The sequence below is a fragment of the Amblyraja radiata genome, chromosome 4 (genome assembly GCF_010909765.2).
Source record: "Amblyraja radiata isolate CabotCenter1 chromosome 4, sAmbRad1.1.pri, whole genome shotgun sequence".
In the NCBI taxonomy this organism is placed as follows: Eukaryota; Metazoa; Chordata; class Chondrichthyes; order Rajiformes; family Rajidae; genus Amblyraja; species Amblyraja radiata.
In genome coordinates, this window is record NC_045959.1 from 73168127 (window position 1) to 73183095 (window position 14969).

Genomic DNA, 14969 nt, shown 5'->3' on the forward strand with positions numbered 1-14969 from the left:
TAGTTTAGCTTAGAGATACAGAGCGGAAACAGGCCCTTCGGACAACCGGGTCTGCGCCGACCAGCGATCCCCGCACACTAACACCATCCTACACCCACTATGGACATTTTTACATTCACCAAGCCAATTAGCCTACAAACCTGTACGTCTTTGGAGTGTGGGGAGGATCTCGGAGAAAACCCATGCAGGTCACGGGGAGAACTTACAAACTCAGTACAGACAGCACCCGTAGTTGGGATCTATCCCGGGTCTCCGACGCTGCATTCGCTGTCAGGCAGCAACTCTACCGCTGCACCACAGTGAATGAAGGCCTGTTTTAAGTATCAAATAGAGGAGCAAGAGGGTGATCAAGGCGGAGAAAGTGTAGAGGCCAATGTGCAGGTCCACCATGACGACGCCGTGGCTGCAGTGGGCTTTGGGGGAGGTGCAGGTGACATCGGTGACCAGGCAAGGGATGTGGACCATGGTCTGATTGATCCACCACACGAACCACCTGGCGTCGCAGGTTCAGAGAAAGTGGTTGCCGCTTAGCCGCAGCACCCGAAGGTGTTTGATGGCGCTGTCTGGGAATCTGGAGGCCTGGATGGTCTTCAGGTTGTTGAGGCTGAGATCCAGGTACTGCAGGGAGGTCACGTCCCACAGTAAGTCCTTGGTCAGTTTGGAGATCTTGTTGCGGGTGAGGTTGAAGACGCGCAGGGTCTGGGTGCAGTTGGACAGCATGCGAGGCACCGTGGTCAATAGGTTGCTACTGACATCCAGCAGCTCCAACCTGCCTAGCAGGTAAAGCCTGCCCCAGTTGAAGCTCCGCAGCTGGTTACCGCTCAGCACAAGCTCCTTGAGTAGCGGAGGCAGGTGGTCAAACACGTCATGCGGCAGGAACGCGAGTTTCTTCCCCTAATAATCCGCTGCCATCTGTGTTCGAGAGCGAAAACTTGCAAAGGGCAGGCATGGTTCCTCGCCAGCGAAGATGGACACAGAATGCTGGAGTAACTCAGCGGGACAGGCAGCATCTCTGGAGAAAAGGAATGGGTGACGTTTCGGGTCGTGACACATTAATTCTCTCCAGAGATACAGCAACAGCACAGCACAAAACCAGTCTGAAGAAGGGTCTCGACCCGAAACGTCACCAATTCCTTTTCTCCAGAGATGCTGTCTGCCCCGCTGAGTTACTCCAGCGTTTTGTGTCTATCTCCCATGGCTTATAATGTCACCTCACATTGTAAAATCATTATCTGAAGAAATGTCTCCTCGCTGGCTCAAACATAATCAATGTAGAACTCACGTTTCTCTCTGCTTCATATACATGGGAATTCCCTCAATATGGTCACTTTTCACGGGTCCCGCCCGGTGTTAACCCTTCCCATCAATGCTTGAGCCCCCACCTTCGCTCTGTACCTTCAGCTTCATCGGCGGCTCTCTCCCATCGAAAGTATCCAAGTTAATTTCAGACACCTATATCCATCCATTCATTCATTCATTTCCCATTAAGATCTGACTAATCTTCAACATTTCACTTCTGGCACTCAGGCCAAACCCACGAGTTACTCATGAGCCACTACGGTAAACTCACGGGCTACTACGGTATTACAACGAGTTTAAAAGTTTCACTTTTTTCCTTCAAGAGTAAATTTGACTCGTGGAAATCTTTCAACATGATGAAACATTTTCACGAGTTATCAAGTTTCCTGAGTGCCTGCCATTAGCGTTATGAGTCGCTAAGTTAAGTCCACGAGTTCCGACGTTCCCGCTACGTTAATTCCACGTGATTACCACGAGTTTGATTTGTTTTTAACTCGGGCTCACTCTTGGGTGGACTCACACCGTGAGACAGGGGTTTAACTCCACCACTTTGCATCTGACATTATAGCCATTGTGTGTTCGGGCAAGAAGACTTCCGATATCCAACAGGCTATATTTCTTTTGATCCTTGACCCTCTGGGAAATACCTCCACTGCTTCATTTACGCTGCCACAGAATTTTGACTCTCCTTAGAGAATAGAACTTTATATCACCACTTAACATAGAGCAGAGAACATTGAGCAGCACAGCACAAGAACAGGCCCTTTGGTCCATAACGTCTGTGCCAAACATGCCAAGACCATCATGAACTTACCGGCACATGACCCATATCCCTCCATTACCTGTATATGCGTCGGCACTATGAGGCGGCACAGTGGCGCAGTGGTAGAGATGCTGCCTTACAGCACCAGAGACCCAGATTCGATCCTGATCTCAGGTGCTGTTTGTATAGAGTATGCACGTTTTCACATTCTCCCTGTGACCCCGTGGGTTTCCTTCGGGTGTTTCCAGTTTCCTTCCACATTCCAAAGATGTGTGGGTTTGTAGGTGAATTGGCTTTGGTAAATTGTCTCTATTATGTAGGATTGAACTAATGTACAGGTTGGTCGGTGTGGACTCTGTATCTCTAAACTAAACTAATCCATATCCTTATCCAAAAGTTTTTTAAATGTCACTAATCTATCCGCTTCAAGCATCACGCCCCACAGCACGTTCCAGGTACTCACCACAATCTGTGTAAAAATCTTGCCCTGCACTTCTCCTTTAAACTTTGTCCCTCTCACCTCAAAGCTATGTCCTGGGAAAATAAGATTTTGACTGTCTATGTCTCTTGGAAATGTATACACTTCTCGCAGGTTTCCTTGCAACATCGGACTTTCCAGAGAAAACAAACCAAATATTATTAGGGCAGATAATATAGGAGAACTAAAGAAAATTTGAGATTATATATACTCTTTTCCAGTCACCAGGAAAATGAAGGCTAAGCAGCAGTCAAAGAATGAAGGTAGAGTTTATAAATACAGCCACGTTTCAAAAATATTTAACATCCCCAAGGACCATCCCCAGGGTTCATCAGGGATATGATGGAATGATCTTTAATTACTTGGATGAATGGAGGTCCAAGAAGTCTCTCGAAACTCAACATCATTCACTGGCTGATTGGCATCTGTTTTTTTATCTTAATCCTTAAACTCGTATTTCCTCCATCACTGATGCACCATTCACCAAAATCAATCTAATTACCAAGCCCAATTCATTTTCAATCACCAGAAAAAGTTGTCTTTGACAGTGCTATTGACCACTAACTACTTATCCAATGCAATGCCCAGCAATGCTCAGCTTGAGTCTTTGAGGGACACAAAGCAACAGACTTCTTTGTACAGTAGCTGATGCTGATAGGCAGCATGCCCTAAGTGAATCCCCTGGCATTCAACGGCATTGGCATCAACATCTTGGGATGTCTCAGCAGGTCAGGCAGCAATTGTGGAAAGCAAAATGATTACTATTTTGGGTCACAGTGTGTTTGGGCTGAACAGTGGCGCAGTGGCAGAGTTGCTGCCTTTCAGCTCCAGAGACACGGGTTCGATCCTGACAATGGATGCTGTCTATAGGGAGTATGTACGTTCTTCCTGGGATCGCATGGGCTTTGTCTGGGTACAAGTTTGTAGGTTAATTGGCTTTTGTAAAAAAAGTTGAGAATTGTCCCTAGTGAATTTGGTGGGTCAAAGGGCCTGTTTCTGCACTGTATCTCTAAAGTCCACAGTAAAGTCTAAACGGTCCGATGAAGAGTGTTAACTGTTTCTCTTTCTACAGAAGCTGCCAGTGGATGATGTTGAGTTTCTTTGGGAGAAATGTGGACCCCCATTTATCCATCCAATTAAAGACCATTGACCAGAAACCAAAGGTCAGTGATACAAACACCATGTCTACAAGAGCAGGTTGAATTCTGTATATCTTGTTTATCTGTGACAACCAACTCAGCTCAAATCTGACTTCTTTGACATTATCCACAAAATCACAATTCATGAGCCTGACGGGATAATGCTAAAGAAGCTCAAAATTAATAAAAAAAGTGCTGATGCTGAAAATGTGAGAAAAAAACAGAAAATGCTGGAAACACTCAACAGGTCAGGCAGCATCTATAGGAAGAAAAATGATTAATATTTCAGGTACGATTACAAGACCTGAACCTGAGGTGTTAATTGTTTTTTTCTGCAGAGGCTACATAGCCTGCTGAGTGTTTCCAACGTTACCTGTATTTTCTTGCTGAAGCTCATGACATCTGGAACAATATAGCCTATTTGATTACAGCATGGTCACATTTCTTCCCTCCATCACGGTGGTAGAGTGAATCAACAGATTCAAGTTCCTGGGTGTGCATATCCCAGCATGTTGATGCAATCAAAAAGTAAGCTCATGAAAGCCTCTATTTCCTTAGAAGATGAAGGAGATTTGGTATACTGCTGAGTATTCTATTGAACTATCAGAGATGTAAGGAAGAGAGCATACTGCCTGTTTAGGAAAGACGTTGGTTTAAACCGAAGATAGACACAAAAAGCTGGAGTAACTCAGCGGGTCAGACAACATCTCTGACAAAAGGAATGGGTGATGTTTTGGGTTGAGACCCTTCTTCAGACTGAGGGTCAGGGGAAAGGGAAACATGAGATATAGATGGAGATATAGAGAGATATAGAACACATGAATGAAAGATAAGCAAAAAAGTAACGATGATAAAGGAAATAGGCCATTGTTAGCTGTTACAGACAATGCGACTTATTGAGCATACTGATTGGTTGCATTATGGTTCAGGAACAAAGGAGTCTGCAGAAAGTGCCCAGATATTGCCAGGACCATCATGAGTAATGACCTCCCCACCATCAAAGGGATTTACAGGAGGTGCTGTCTCAGAAAGGCAGCTAATATCATCAAAGACCACCCTGGCTACATTTTCATCTTGCCACCACCATCAGGAAGGAGGTACACGAGCTTAAAAACCGTGTCCTCCAGGTTCAAGAACAGTTTCGTGCCAGCAACCCAGGCTCTTGAACATTGCACAACACTAACCACACCCCGATCTCAGCAAATATGATCTATTGTTTTGGTTGGACTACTGGCTCTGTGTTTTGGCACTATTATGGTCTGGTTACCTAGTGTTAGGCACTCCCCCCCCCCTGGTGAATGCTATGTACTTACCTTTCTCTGTTTTTCTCCCGAGTGCAGGCCTCGTGGCTGTGAGTCTGGAATCACGGGGTTAAAGGCTCCTGTACCCGATTGGCCAAGCTGCGTCAGGTGACGGGTGACTCATCTGAAGCTTAAATACCAGAGTCTCCCAGGATTCTCTCTTTTTCGTCGACCCTGACTTGTGAGCAGACTGCTGGTGTGAGCTGCGGAAGGCCTGGCCACATGGCATAGAACTTTGTGTACTTTCACCATTACTTGTTAACAAATATTGAATTGGGACGGATAAGGGCTGACCTTAGTGTTTTTGTGTATTTTGTTTCAGGTTTATATCTCTTTAGGCAGGTTTTAGAGTCTTCGGTTCGACAGTCCATCACGTGGCTGGCTGGAGCACTGTTAAATTGTTTGTCAGTCCATCCATATCCCTGACTGGGTTGTTTGAATCAGGTTTGGGTTTTGTGTTCCATTGAATAATTAAAACTATTTTTGAACTTGAACCTGGTTTTTGAATTATGTTACGCGGCTCTGAAGTACCTGCATTCGGGAGTCGTAACAAAATGGGGGCTCGTCCTAACCTTTGAGGTCCCTAGACGGTTTTGAGGGGTTTTTTTTGGTAGGCTTCTGGTGACTGAGGAAGTCTGTGTGTGTGAGGGAATTTTTTCTTCCCTGCTTTGAGGCAGTCTGTGTTGTGAGGGAATTTTTTCTTCCCTGTTGGTGGTAGCATTGGTGCCCAGGGTTTAGCTGGTGGTTTGGTGCTACATTTGATATGGAGTTTAAAGGGAAGGACTTTATTGAGGCTCCTAGTCGGCAGTTGTTTGATAGATGTACGAAGGAGCATTTGATTTTGCTGGCAGAGAACTATGACGTGCCTATTGACAAGCATTCAAAGAAACAGTCCATTAAATCGGTGTTGTGGGCTGCGTTGGTGGAGGGTGGGGTTTTGCCTGGCTGTGCAGACAGTCCCCCACCTTCTGTTCAGCCTGGTCAGGACATGGAGGCAGTCATTAGGTTGAAGAAGTTAGAGCTGGCAATGGCTGAGGAGGAAACCAAGAGGGCTGAGATTAGGCTGCGGGAGAAGGAGTTGGATGCCTCCCGGGTTTCTTCTAGGGAACGGGAGTTTGATATGAGCAAGAACATCCGCCTGGTTCCCCCGTTTAGTGAGAAGGATGTGGACAAGTTTTTCACAGTGTTTGAACGGGTGGCTTTGTCCTTGAAGTGGCCTAGGGACTTGTGGACCTTGCTATTGCAATGTGTCCTTGTGGGTAAAGCACGGGAGGTGTACTCGTCTTTGTCTGTTGAAACTATGAGTGTGTGAAGTCTACAGTATTAAGGGCTTATGAATTAGTTCCAGAGGCGTACCGGCAGAAATTCCGGTGCTTTAGAAACCTGCCTAAAGAGATATAACCCTGAGACTTATGTGGAGTTTGCTAGGGTGAAGGAGGCACTTTTTGACAGGTGGTGCGCTTCTCAAGGAGTGAAGGATATTGGGCAACTGCGGGCCTTGATAATTATGGAAGACTTTAAGAACTGTTTCCCTGAGAGGGTTACTACTTACCTTAATGAGCAGAAGGTGAATGAGGTGTCTAAGGCCGCGGTGTTGGCAGATGAGTATGTATTGACTCATAAAACTGATTTTGTTGGGCGATCATATAGTTTTGGTGCACGGCCGGTTGATCGTGGTGGTGTCGCCGGTGACAGTGTCAAAGGTGTTTCTGTGCCTGCAAGTGGCAGCACGTTGATACAGGGAGAGGTCCGAGCTGATAAGGTTGACGGAAATTTGAGGACTAAGGAAGGTCCTGTGTGCTACTATTGTAGAGGGAGAGGGCACATGTTAAAGTCGTGTCCCGTTCTGAAGCAGAAAAATACAAAGCCTGTGGCTTTGGTGGGTACACAGAAGGCACCTGTGGTACCTGAGGTGCCTGAGTCTGATGAGTGTAGGAATTATTCTGCGTTCATCATGAATGGTTTTGTTTCTCTGGAGGATGAGGGTGATAGAGTTCCAGTATCCATCTTGCGTGATACTGGTGCTACTCAATCCTTTATATTGGATAGTGTACTGCCGTTTTCTGGGGAATCATCGGTTGGGTCAAGTGTCCTGTGGTAGGATTTGGGATGGTTGGCATGGTAGTGCCTTTGCATACCGTGTGTCTTGAGTCCGAGTTGGTTTCAGGCCGGGTAACTGTTGGGTTACGGCCGTGTTTTCCCGTTGGGGGAGTTTCTGTGATTTTGGGGAATGACTTGGCAGGAGGTAGAGTTTTAATTACTCCTGAGGTGACGGCTGTTCCGATGGTGCAGAGTCCTGATAGATTGGCTATGCAGCATCCGAGGGTCTTCGCAGCTTGTGCTGTCACGAGGGCTATGACTAAGAGCCAGGCGAAGTTTGGGGATGTAGTGGACCTGAGTGAGGGCATTTTTGGGGATCAGGATGATAGATCCTGTGTTGTGAAGGGTGTTTCTACATCTCAAGATGGGGTAGTGTCTGGAAATGTGCCGGTGTCGCTGTCACGTGACCGGCTGGTTGAGGAGCAAAAGAGTGATCCAGGTTTATCTGATCTGTTCGACTGCGCGGTGCCTGAGGGGGATATGGATTCCACAGCAAAGGGGTATTTTCTAAGGGAGGGCTTACTGATGCGAAAGTGGTCTCCCTTGGATATATCTGGGCATGATGATTGGAGCGTGGTTGATCAGATTGTGATGCCTCGTCGGTATAGGGACGAGATACTCTGTTTGGCTCATGATGGTCCTCTGGGTGGACATTTGGGGGGCAATAAGATGTATGACCGTATCTTACGGAATTTTTTTTGGCCAGGGTTGAAAAAGGACGTGAAACAGCAGTTCAGGTGTTGTCACATTTGCCAGGTGGCAGGAAAGCCGAACCAATCGATTGTTCCTGCGCCTTTATATCCAATTCCTGTGGTCGGTGAGCCGTTTGAGCGGATTCTAGTTGATTGTGTGGGTCCTCTACCTCGGACAAGGGTGGGCAACAAGTTTTTATTGACAATTATGTGTGCGTCTACCCGCTTTCCGGAGGTGGTCCCTTTGCGTAGAATTACTGCCCCTACCATTGTGAAGTCTCTCACTAAGTTTTTTTCGTTGTTCGGTTTGCCCAAGGTTGTGCAGAGTGACCAAGGTTCCAACTTCATGTCGAAGGTTTTTGGTCAGGTAATGAAGTTGTTAGATATTGAGCATTGTTACTCCTGTGCGTATCACCCTGAGAGCCAGGGAGCTCTCGAGAGGTTTCACCAGACTCTGAAATCTATGTTGAAGACTTACTGCCTGGAGTTTGAAAAAGACTGGGATGAGGGGGTTCATCTAGTTATGTTTGCGGTGCGTGAGGTCGTGCAGGAGTCTTTAGGGTTCAGTCCTGCTGACCTGGTGTTCGCGCATACTGTACATGGTCCGTTGAGGGTCCTGAAGGAGAAATGGTTGCAGGAGGATACAAAACGTAGTATTTTAGACCACGTCTGTACCTTTCAGTCTAGACTGAGGAGGGCATGCGAACTGGCAATGGGTAATCTTGCTTCTGCTCAGTCTAGGATGAAGGACTGGTTCGACAGGAAGGCTTCTAGTAGGAATTTTTCTCCAGGTGACAAGGTCCTGGTGTTGTTGCCTATTCCTGGTTCCAGTCTGCAGGCTCGGTATAGCGGTCCCTATCAGGTGGTTAAGAAGGTTGGTGAGAGGGATTACGTTATTGGTACCCCTGATCGGAGGCGTAAGACTCAGCTCTGTCATGTCAACATGCTGAAGCAGTACCATGAGCAGGAGCCTGTGGAGGTTGATGGGGAGGAGCTGTGTCCTTCGGTTTCATCTAAGCCTGTTTTGGCTGCAGTGGTGCTGCCCCCTGACACGGGTGGTGATGTGGGTGAGGCACGGTTGTCTGTGGCAGTGACGCAGGGAAAGCTGTGTAACTCTGAGGCTTTGGAGTCCCTTCCCTTGCGGTTGTCTCATTTGACTGAAAGTCAGCAGGGTGATCTGCTTGCTTTAGGCAGGTTTTAGAGTCTCCGGTTCGACGGTCCATCACGTGGCTGGCTGGAGCACTGTTAAATTGTTTGTCAGTCCATCCATATCCCTGACTGGGTTGTTTGAATCAGGTTTGGGTTTTGTGTTCCATTGACTAATTAAAACTATTTTTGAACTTGAACCTGGTTTTTGAATTATGTTACGCGGCTCTGAAGTACCTGCATTCGGGAGTCGTAACACCTAGTGTTATTAATTATTAATTTATTGTATTATTGATTGTTGTGTAGTTGTGTGTGTGTGTTATTGCAAAGCTACAGCAAGTAAGAATTTCATTGTTCAGTTGCAGGTACACAACAATTAAACACTCTTGACCCTTGACTCTGTCACACTACAGCTACATGTATGCCATTTGCAAACTGCACTGCAGTAATGTGCCAGTGCTCTCTTGACAACATCTCCCAACCCACAATCTCTATTGTATTTTCAAGGTCTCCAAAGTCTACAATGCATGAATATGTCAAACCTCCAGATCCTTCTCTATACTGACTTGGAAAATCATAATCCTTCCTTTATTATCTCTGGATCGACAGCCTGGAACCACCTAATACAAGTACTGTGAGGCTGTTTTTACCTGAAGGCCTGTTGCAATTTCAGAAGGATCCTGACAATCATCTTCTCCAACACAATCAGGATGGACAATAAATGGAAACCTAGCCAGTACTGCCTTTATCTTTTAATGAAAGAAAAAAAGAGGCATCGTCTTTGACATGTACTGCAGCTACTCACATAGTATTCTTTAACAATGTCTCTCCAAACCTGTAACTACCACTTCAAAAGGAAGTGGCAACACAGTCATGGGAATGTGTCCTTGGTACCTTTTCTGGACTCAAGCTGCCAGATTGGGAAATATATAACTGTTCAATTGAAGTTTATTTTTTAATAGTTTAGAGATATAGCGCAGAAACTGGCCCTTTGGCCCACCGAGTCCGCACCGACCCACAGACTAACACTATCCCACACACGCTAGGGACAATTTACAATTTTACCGAAGCCATTTAACCTACACACCTGTATGTCTTTCGAGTGTGGGAGGAAACCGGAGCACTACGGGGAAAACCCATGCAGGTCATGGGGAGAGCGTACAAACTCCGTACAGGATCGAACCCGGATCTCTGGCGCTGTAAGGCAGCAACTCTACCGCTGCTCCACCATGTCACCCCAAATTGAAGTTGTTGTGTCTCAATTATGGAACTAATTACTTAACAACACTCTGGGCCTTTCATCACACTGACTACAGCAGCTCAGGGATTCTTGTAACCATTTACATGTGAATAATTAGATTGTTAATTAAGTGCTGTAATTACACAAAAAAAGTCAGCATGGAAATGTGTTTGCAATGTAGTTTAGATGAATAAAGACATTTTCAATAAAAATAGGTGTCTTTTAATTTTATCTCGATAAACATTTACAGATTTTATTGAATTGTTGCCACAGAAAATAAATCCCCACTTCCACTCTATGAGTATTTACTTTAACTGCTGTTAAAAAAAGACTCAGTTGCTTCAGCTGCAGAGATTTGAATTCATTATCTACGTTTAACACTTGAGTGCTATAAAAGGGGTGGCTCTGCACTAATCAATATCCTATCTTTAAAGTAAGATGTTGCATTAAGCGAAGGGGTGAATGGTGATAAAGGCCTGGATAGAGTGGATGTGGAGATGATGTTTTCACCAGTGGGAAACTCAGGCCTCAGAATTAAGGGATGTTCCTTTAGGAAGGAGATGAGGAGGAATTTCTTTTGTCAGAGGGTGGTGAATCTGTGGAATTCATTGCCACAGAAGGCTTTGAAGGCCGTCAATGGATTTTTTAAGGCAGAGATAGAAAGATTCTTTATTTGTACAGGTGTCAGAGGATTTAGGGAGAAGGCAGGAAAATAGGGTTAAGAGGGAAAGATCGATCAGCTATAATTGAATGGTGGAGTAGACTTGATGGGCCGAATGGCCTAATTCTGCTCCTGCCACGTGAACTTATGAATTAAGGTTTTTTTTTAACATAAAGGGGGCTCCCTTGATGGTATGCTTTAAAAATGAGCTGGGATATTCTGTGTTGTATAAGTTATACTCTTAACCCTCGATCAACAACATAAAACAGATTGGAGCTGGAGCATCCATTTTGCCACCCGTTGGCTACGTTACTCCGCATTACAATTACAGTATGTACCATTGAGATAGTTTAGAGATAGTTTAGAGATATAGCATGGAAACAGGCCTTTCCACCCACCGAGTCCACACTGACCATCAATCACTCGTACACTAGTTCTATGTTATCCCACTTCACATCCTACATATTAAGGGGTCAATGTACAGAGCCATCTAACCTACAAACCAGCACGTCTTTGGAATGTGGGAGGAAGCCAGAGCACCTGGAGAAAACAAGGGAAAACAAACATACTCCAAACAGACAGCACCCATAGACAGGATCAAACCAGGATCCCATGTGCTGTAAGGAAACAGCTCTACTGCTGCGCCACTGTGCCGCTGATTGGACTAACGATTGGACATGCACTAACTGCTAGAAGCAGAAAGAACTGCAGATGCTGGGATCTTGAGTATAAAAGCAACATCACAGGCACATAGTCTCAGATAAGCACACATAAACATGTTCCATGTAAATTCTGCAAGACGGTAAAAAAGTAAAAAAGAATGCAAAGAAACAAGACATTAGTGCAAAACACAATTCAAAAATAAATCAAGTCCATGGTAGTACAAGATGTTGTCCATAGTGTTTCATTGCTATGGTAGAATTTGGGTTGTGCAAGTTAGTTCAAGATTCTGATGGTTGTATGAAAATAGGTGTCCCTGAATCCAGTGGTAAGGAACTTCAGGTTTCTGTGCCTCCTGCCAGATAGTAGGAATTTTATGTATTTATTTATTTATTTAGCGAATGCAAAGTCCTTTAGCCAAGCAGTTGCCTCTTGATCTGCTGTATGAAGGGTGACAAGTCCTCCTTTGAGTCTTTGTTGAGGGCATGCTTCAATGATGTGTTGCATTGTTTGCTGCTCTCCACAAGCACACCGTGGGGTTGGGCTGCTGCCCCATTTGTGAAGGCTGGCCAAGCAGGGGCCATGTCCAGTCCTGAATCTATTCAGCGTCGTCCACTGCTTCCTTGGGAGATTGGTGCCAGGGACCGGTAGGGTGGGGTCTGACACCAGATGTTTATTTGGGACGTCCTTGGACTCCCATTCCTTTTTCCAAGCTGATTGGATGGTGAAATCAGCTGGTGGTGGGTTCTTCCAAATTGGTCGTCTAGGAATGAGATGTGGACATGGCTCGGAATGTGGGGATCACTGATGATAGATTTCTTCCTCTTGAGGCAGAGCTTCATGTAGATGCTTTTGATGTCAATGGTCCAGGTAGATGCTGTGAAGAAAGCACAGGAAAACCTCACATTGTGGCTAAGAATATCCTGCTTGAAGGTGGAATCAGGTACTTTGACAATAGAAACATAGAAACATAGGCGCAGGAGTAGGCCATTCGGCCCTTCGAGCCAGCACCGCCATTCAATATGATCATGGCTGATCATCTAAAATCAGTACCCCGTTCCTGTGCTGTTTCCCCATATCCCTTGATTCCTTTAGCCCTAAGAGCTAAATCTAACTCTCTCTTGAAAACATCCAGCGAATTGGCCTCCACTGCCTTCTGTGGCAGATAATTCCACATATTCACAACTCTCTGGGTGAAGTAATTTTTCCTCATCTCAGTCCTAAATGGCTTACCCCTTATTCTTAAACTGTGACCCCTGGTTCTGGACTCCCCCAACATCGGGAACATTTTTACTGCATCTATCCTGTCCAATCCTTTAAGAATTGTATATATTTCTATAACATCTCCTCTGATACTTCTAAATTCCAGTGAATACAAGCCCAGTCGACCCATTCTTTCATCATATGTCAGTCCCGCCATCCCGGAATTAACCTGATGAACTTATGCTGCAGTCCCCCAATAGCAATAATGTCCTTCCTCAAATTAGGAGATCAAAATTGCACACCATATTCCAGGTGCAATCTCACCAGGGCCCTGTACAACTGCAGTAGGACCTCCTTGCTCCTAAACTCAAATTCTCTCGCAATGAAGGCCAACATGCCATTAACTTTCTTCACTGCCTGCTGTACCTACATGCAGGGCAGGCCTTAAACTGATTTGACCGATTGCTCCTAATTGGGCCCCGCGCCTAAGGGGGCCCCGCGCTAAATTTCCGAATTTCGTACGGAAATACGAATTTGCTTTGTTAAATACAGATTTAAAAAAAACATTTGAGTAAAATAGTAAGTGGATTATTAATTAATGATATAAGTGACCATCTGCCAGTTTTTATAGTTTATGATAATATCCACAGGAACAACAAACCAAACAAATTAATAGAATATAGACGAGTGAGATCGGAGGAAGCTATCAATGCACTAAAAAAGGATCTATTGGCACAAAACTGGGATATAATATACCAAAAAAGAGACATTGATAGTGCTTATGAAACATTTATTGCAATATTTAAGTCATTATATGATAAAAATTGTCCAATTAAAGAATATAATAGAAAATCAAAATATACTAAATGTCCATGGATTACAAAGGGATTACAAAATGCTTGTAAAAAAAAAAATGCCCTATACAGAGATTTTATAAGAGAGAGAACTAAAGATACAGAAAATAAATATAAAAAGTATAAAAATAAATTAACTTACATCATAAGAGAAAGCAAGAAAGATTATTATAAGAAGAAATTAGATGACAATAAAGACAATATAAAAAGAATATGGAACATACTTAATAGCATTATCAGAAATGGTCCGGGGAGAACAAATTACCCGAAGTATTTTATTGATAAGGATAAGGAAAATTACAATATGGAAGATATAGCTAATAGTTTTAATAATTTTTTTGTAAATATTGGACCAGACCTGGCTAAACAAATCCCCGATTCAGGGACATCTGGAGAAACTCCTGAGAATTTAGTGGAGAGAAATCCCTGCTCTATGTTTCTTACGGCAGTAGAAGAAAAAGAACTGTTGGATATTGTCAAAACATGTAAAAATAAAAAGTCTACCGATTTCAACGACATTGACATGTCGCTAGTTAAGATGGTCATTGAGGGGATCTCCAAACCTTTAACATTCATCTGTAATTTATCCTTCCAAACCGGTACTTTCCCAATACAAATAAAAATAGCAAAAATAATACCAATATACAAAACTGGGAACAAGCATCATTTTACAAACTATAGACCTGTTTCCTTACTCCCACAATTTTCCAAAATATTAGAAAAAATGTTTAATAATAGATTAGACAAATTTGTAGAAAAGAATAAATTAATCACAGAAAGTCAATATGGATTCAGAACAAATAGATCAACATCACTTGCAATACTAGAATTAATTGAAGACATCACAAACGCCATTGATAAGAAATTATATGCAGCTGGGATATTTATTGACATAAAAAAAGCATTTGATACAATTAATCATGATATTTTATTTAAAAAATTGGAGAGGTATGGAATTAGAGGAATAGTACTGGACTGGATTAAAAGCTACTTAAGGAACAGGCAACAGTTTGTAAATCTGGGTAGTCATAATTCTACATGCTTGGACATTGTGTGTGGTGTACCACAGGGGTCAGTGCTGGGCCCAAAATTATTTATCATGTACATAAATGATATTTGTAATGTGTCCAATGTCTTGAGGCTGGTTTTGTTTGCAGATGATACAAATATTTTTTGTTCTGGGGAAAATTTAAAACAGCTATTGGATAAAATAATAAAAGAAATGGGTAAATTGAAAATATGGTTTGATAGGAATAAAATTTCATTAAATCTGAGTAAAACTAAAATAATGTTATTTGGTAATTGTAGAATAAATACACTAGTAAGTATAAAGATAAATGGGGTGGAAGTTGAAAGAGTGCATGAAAATAAATTTCTTGGGGTTATAATTGACGATAAAATAAGCTGGAAATCACATATTAAACATGTAAAAT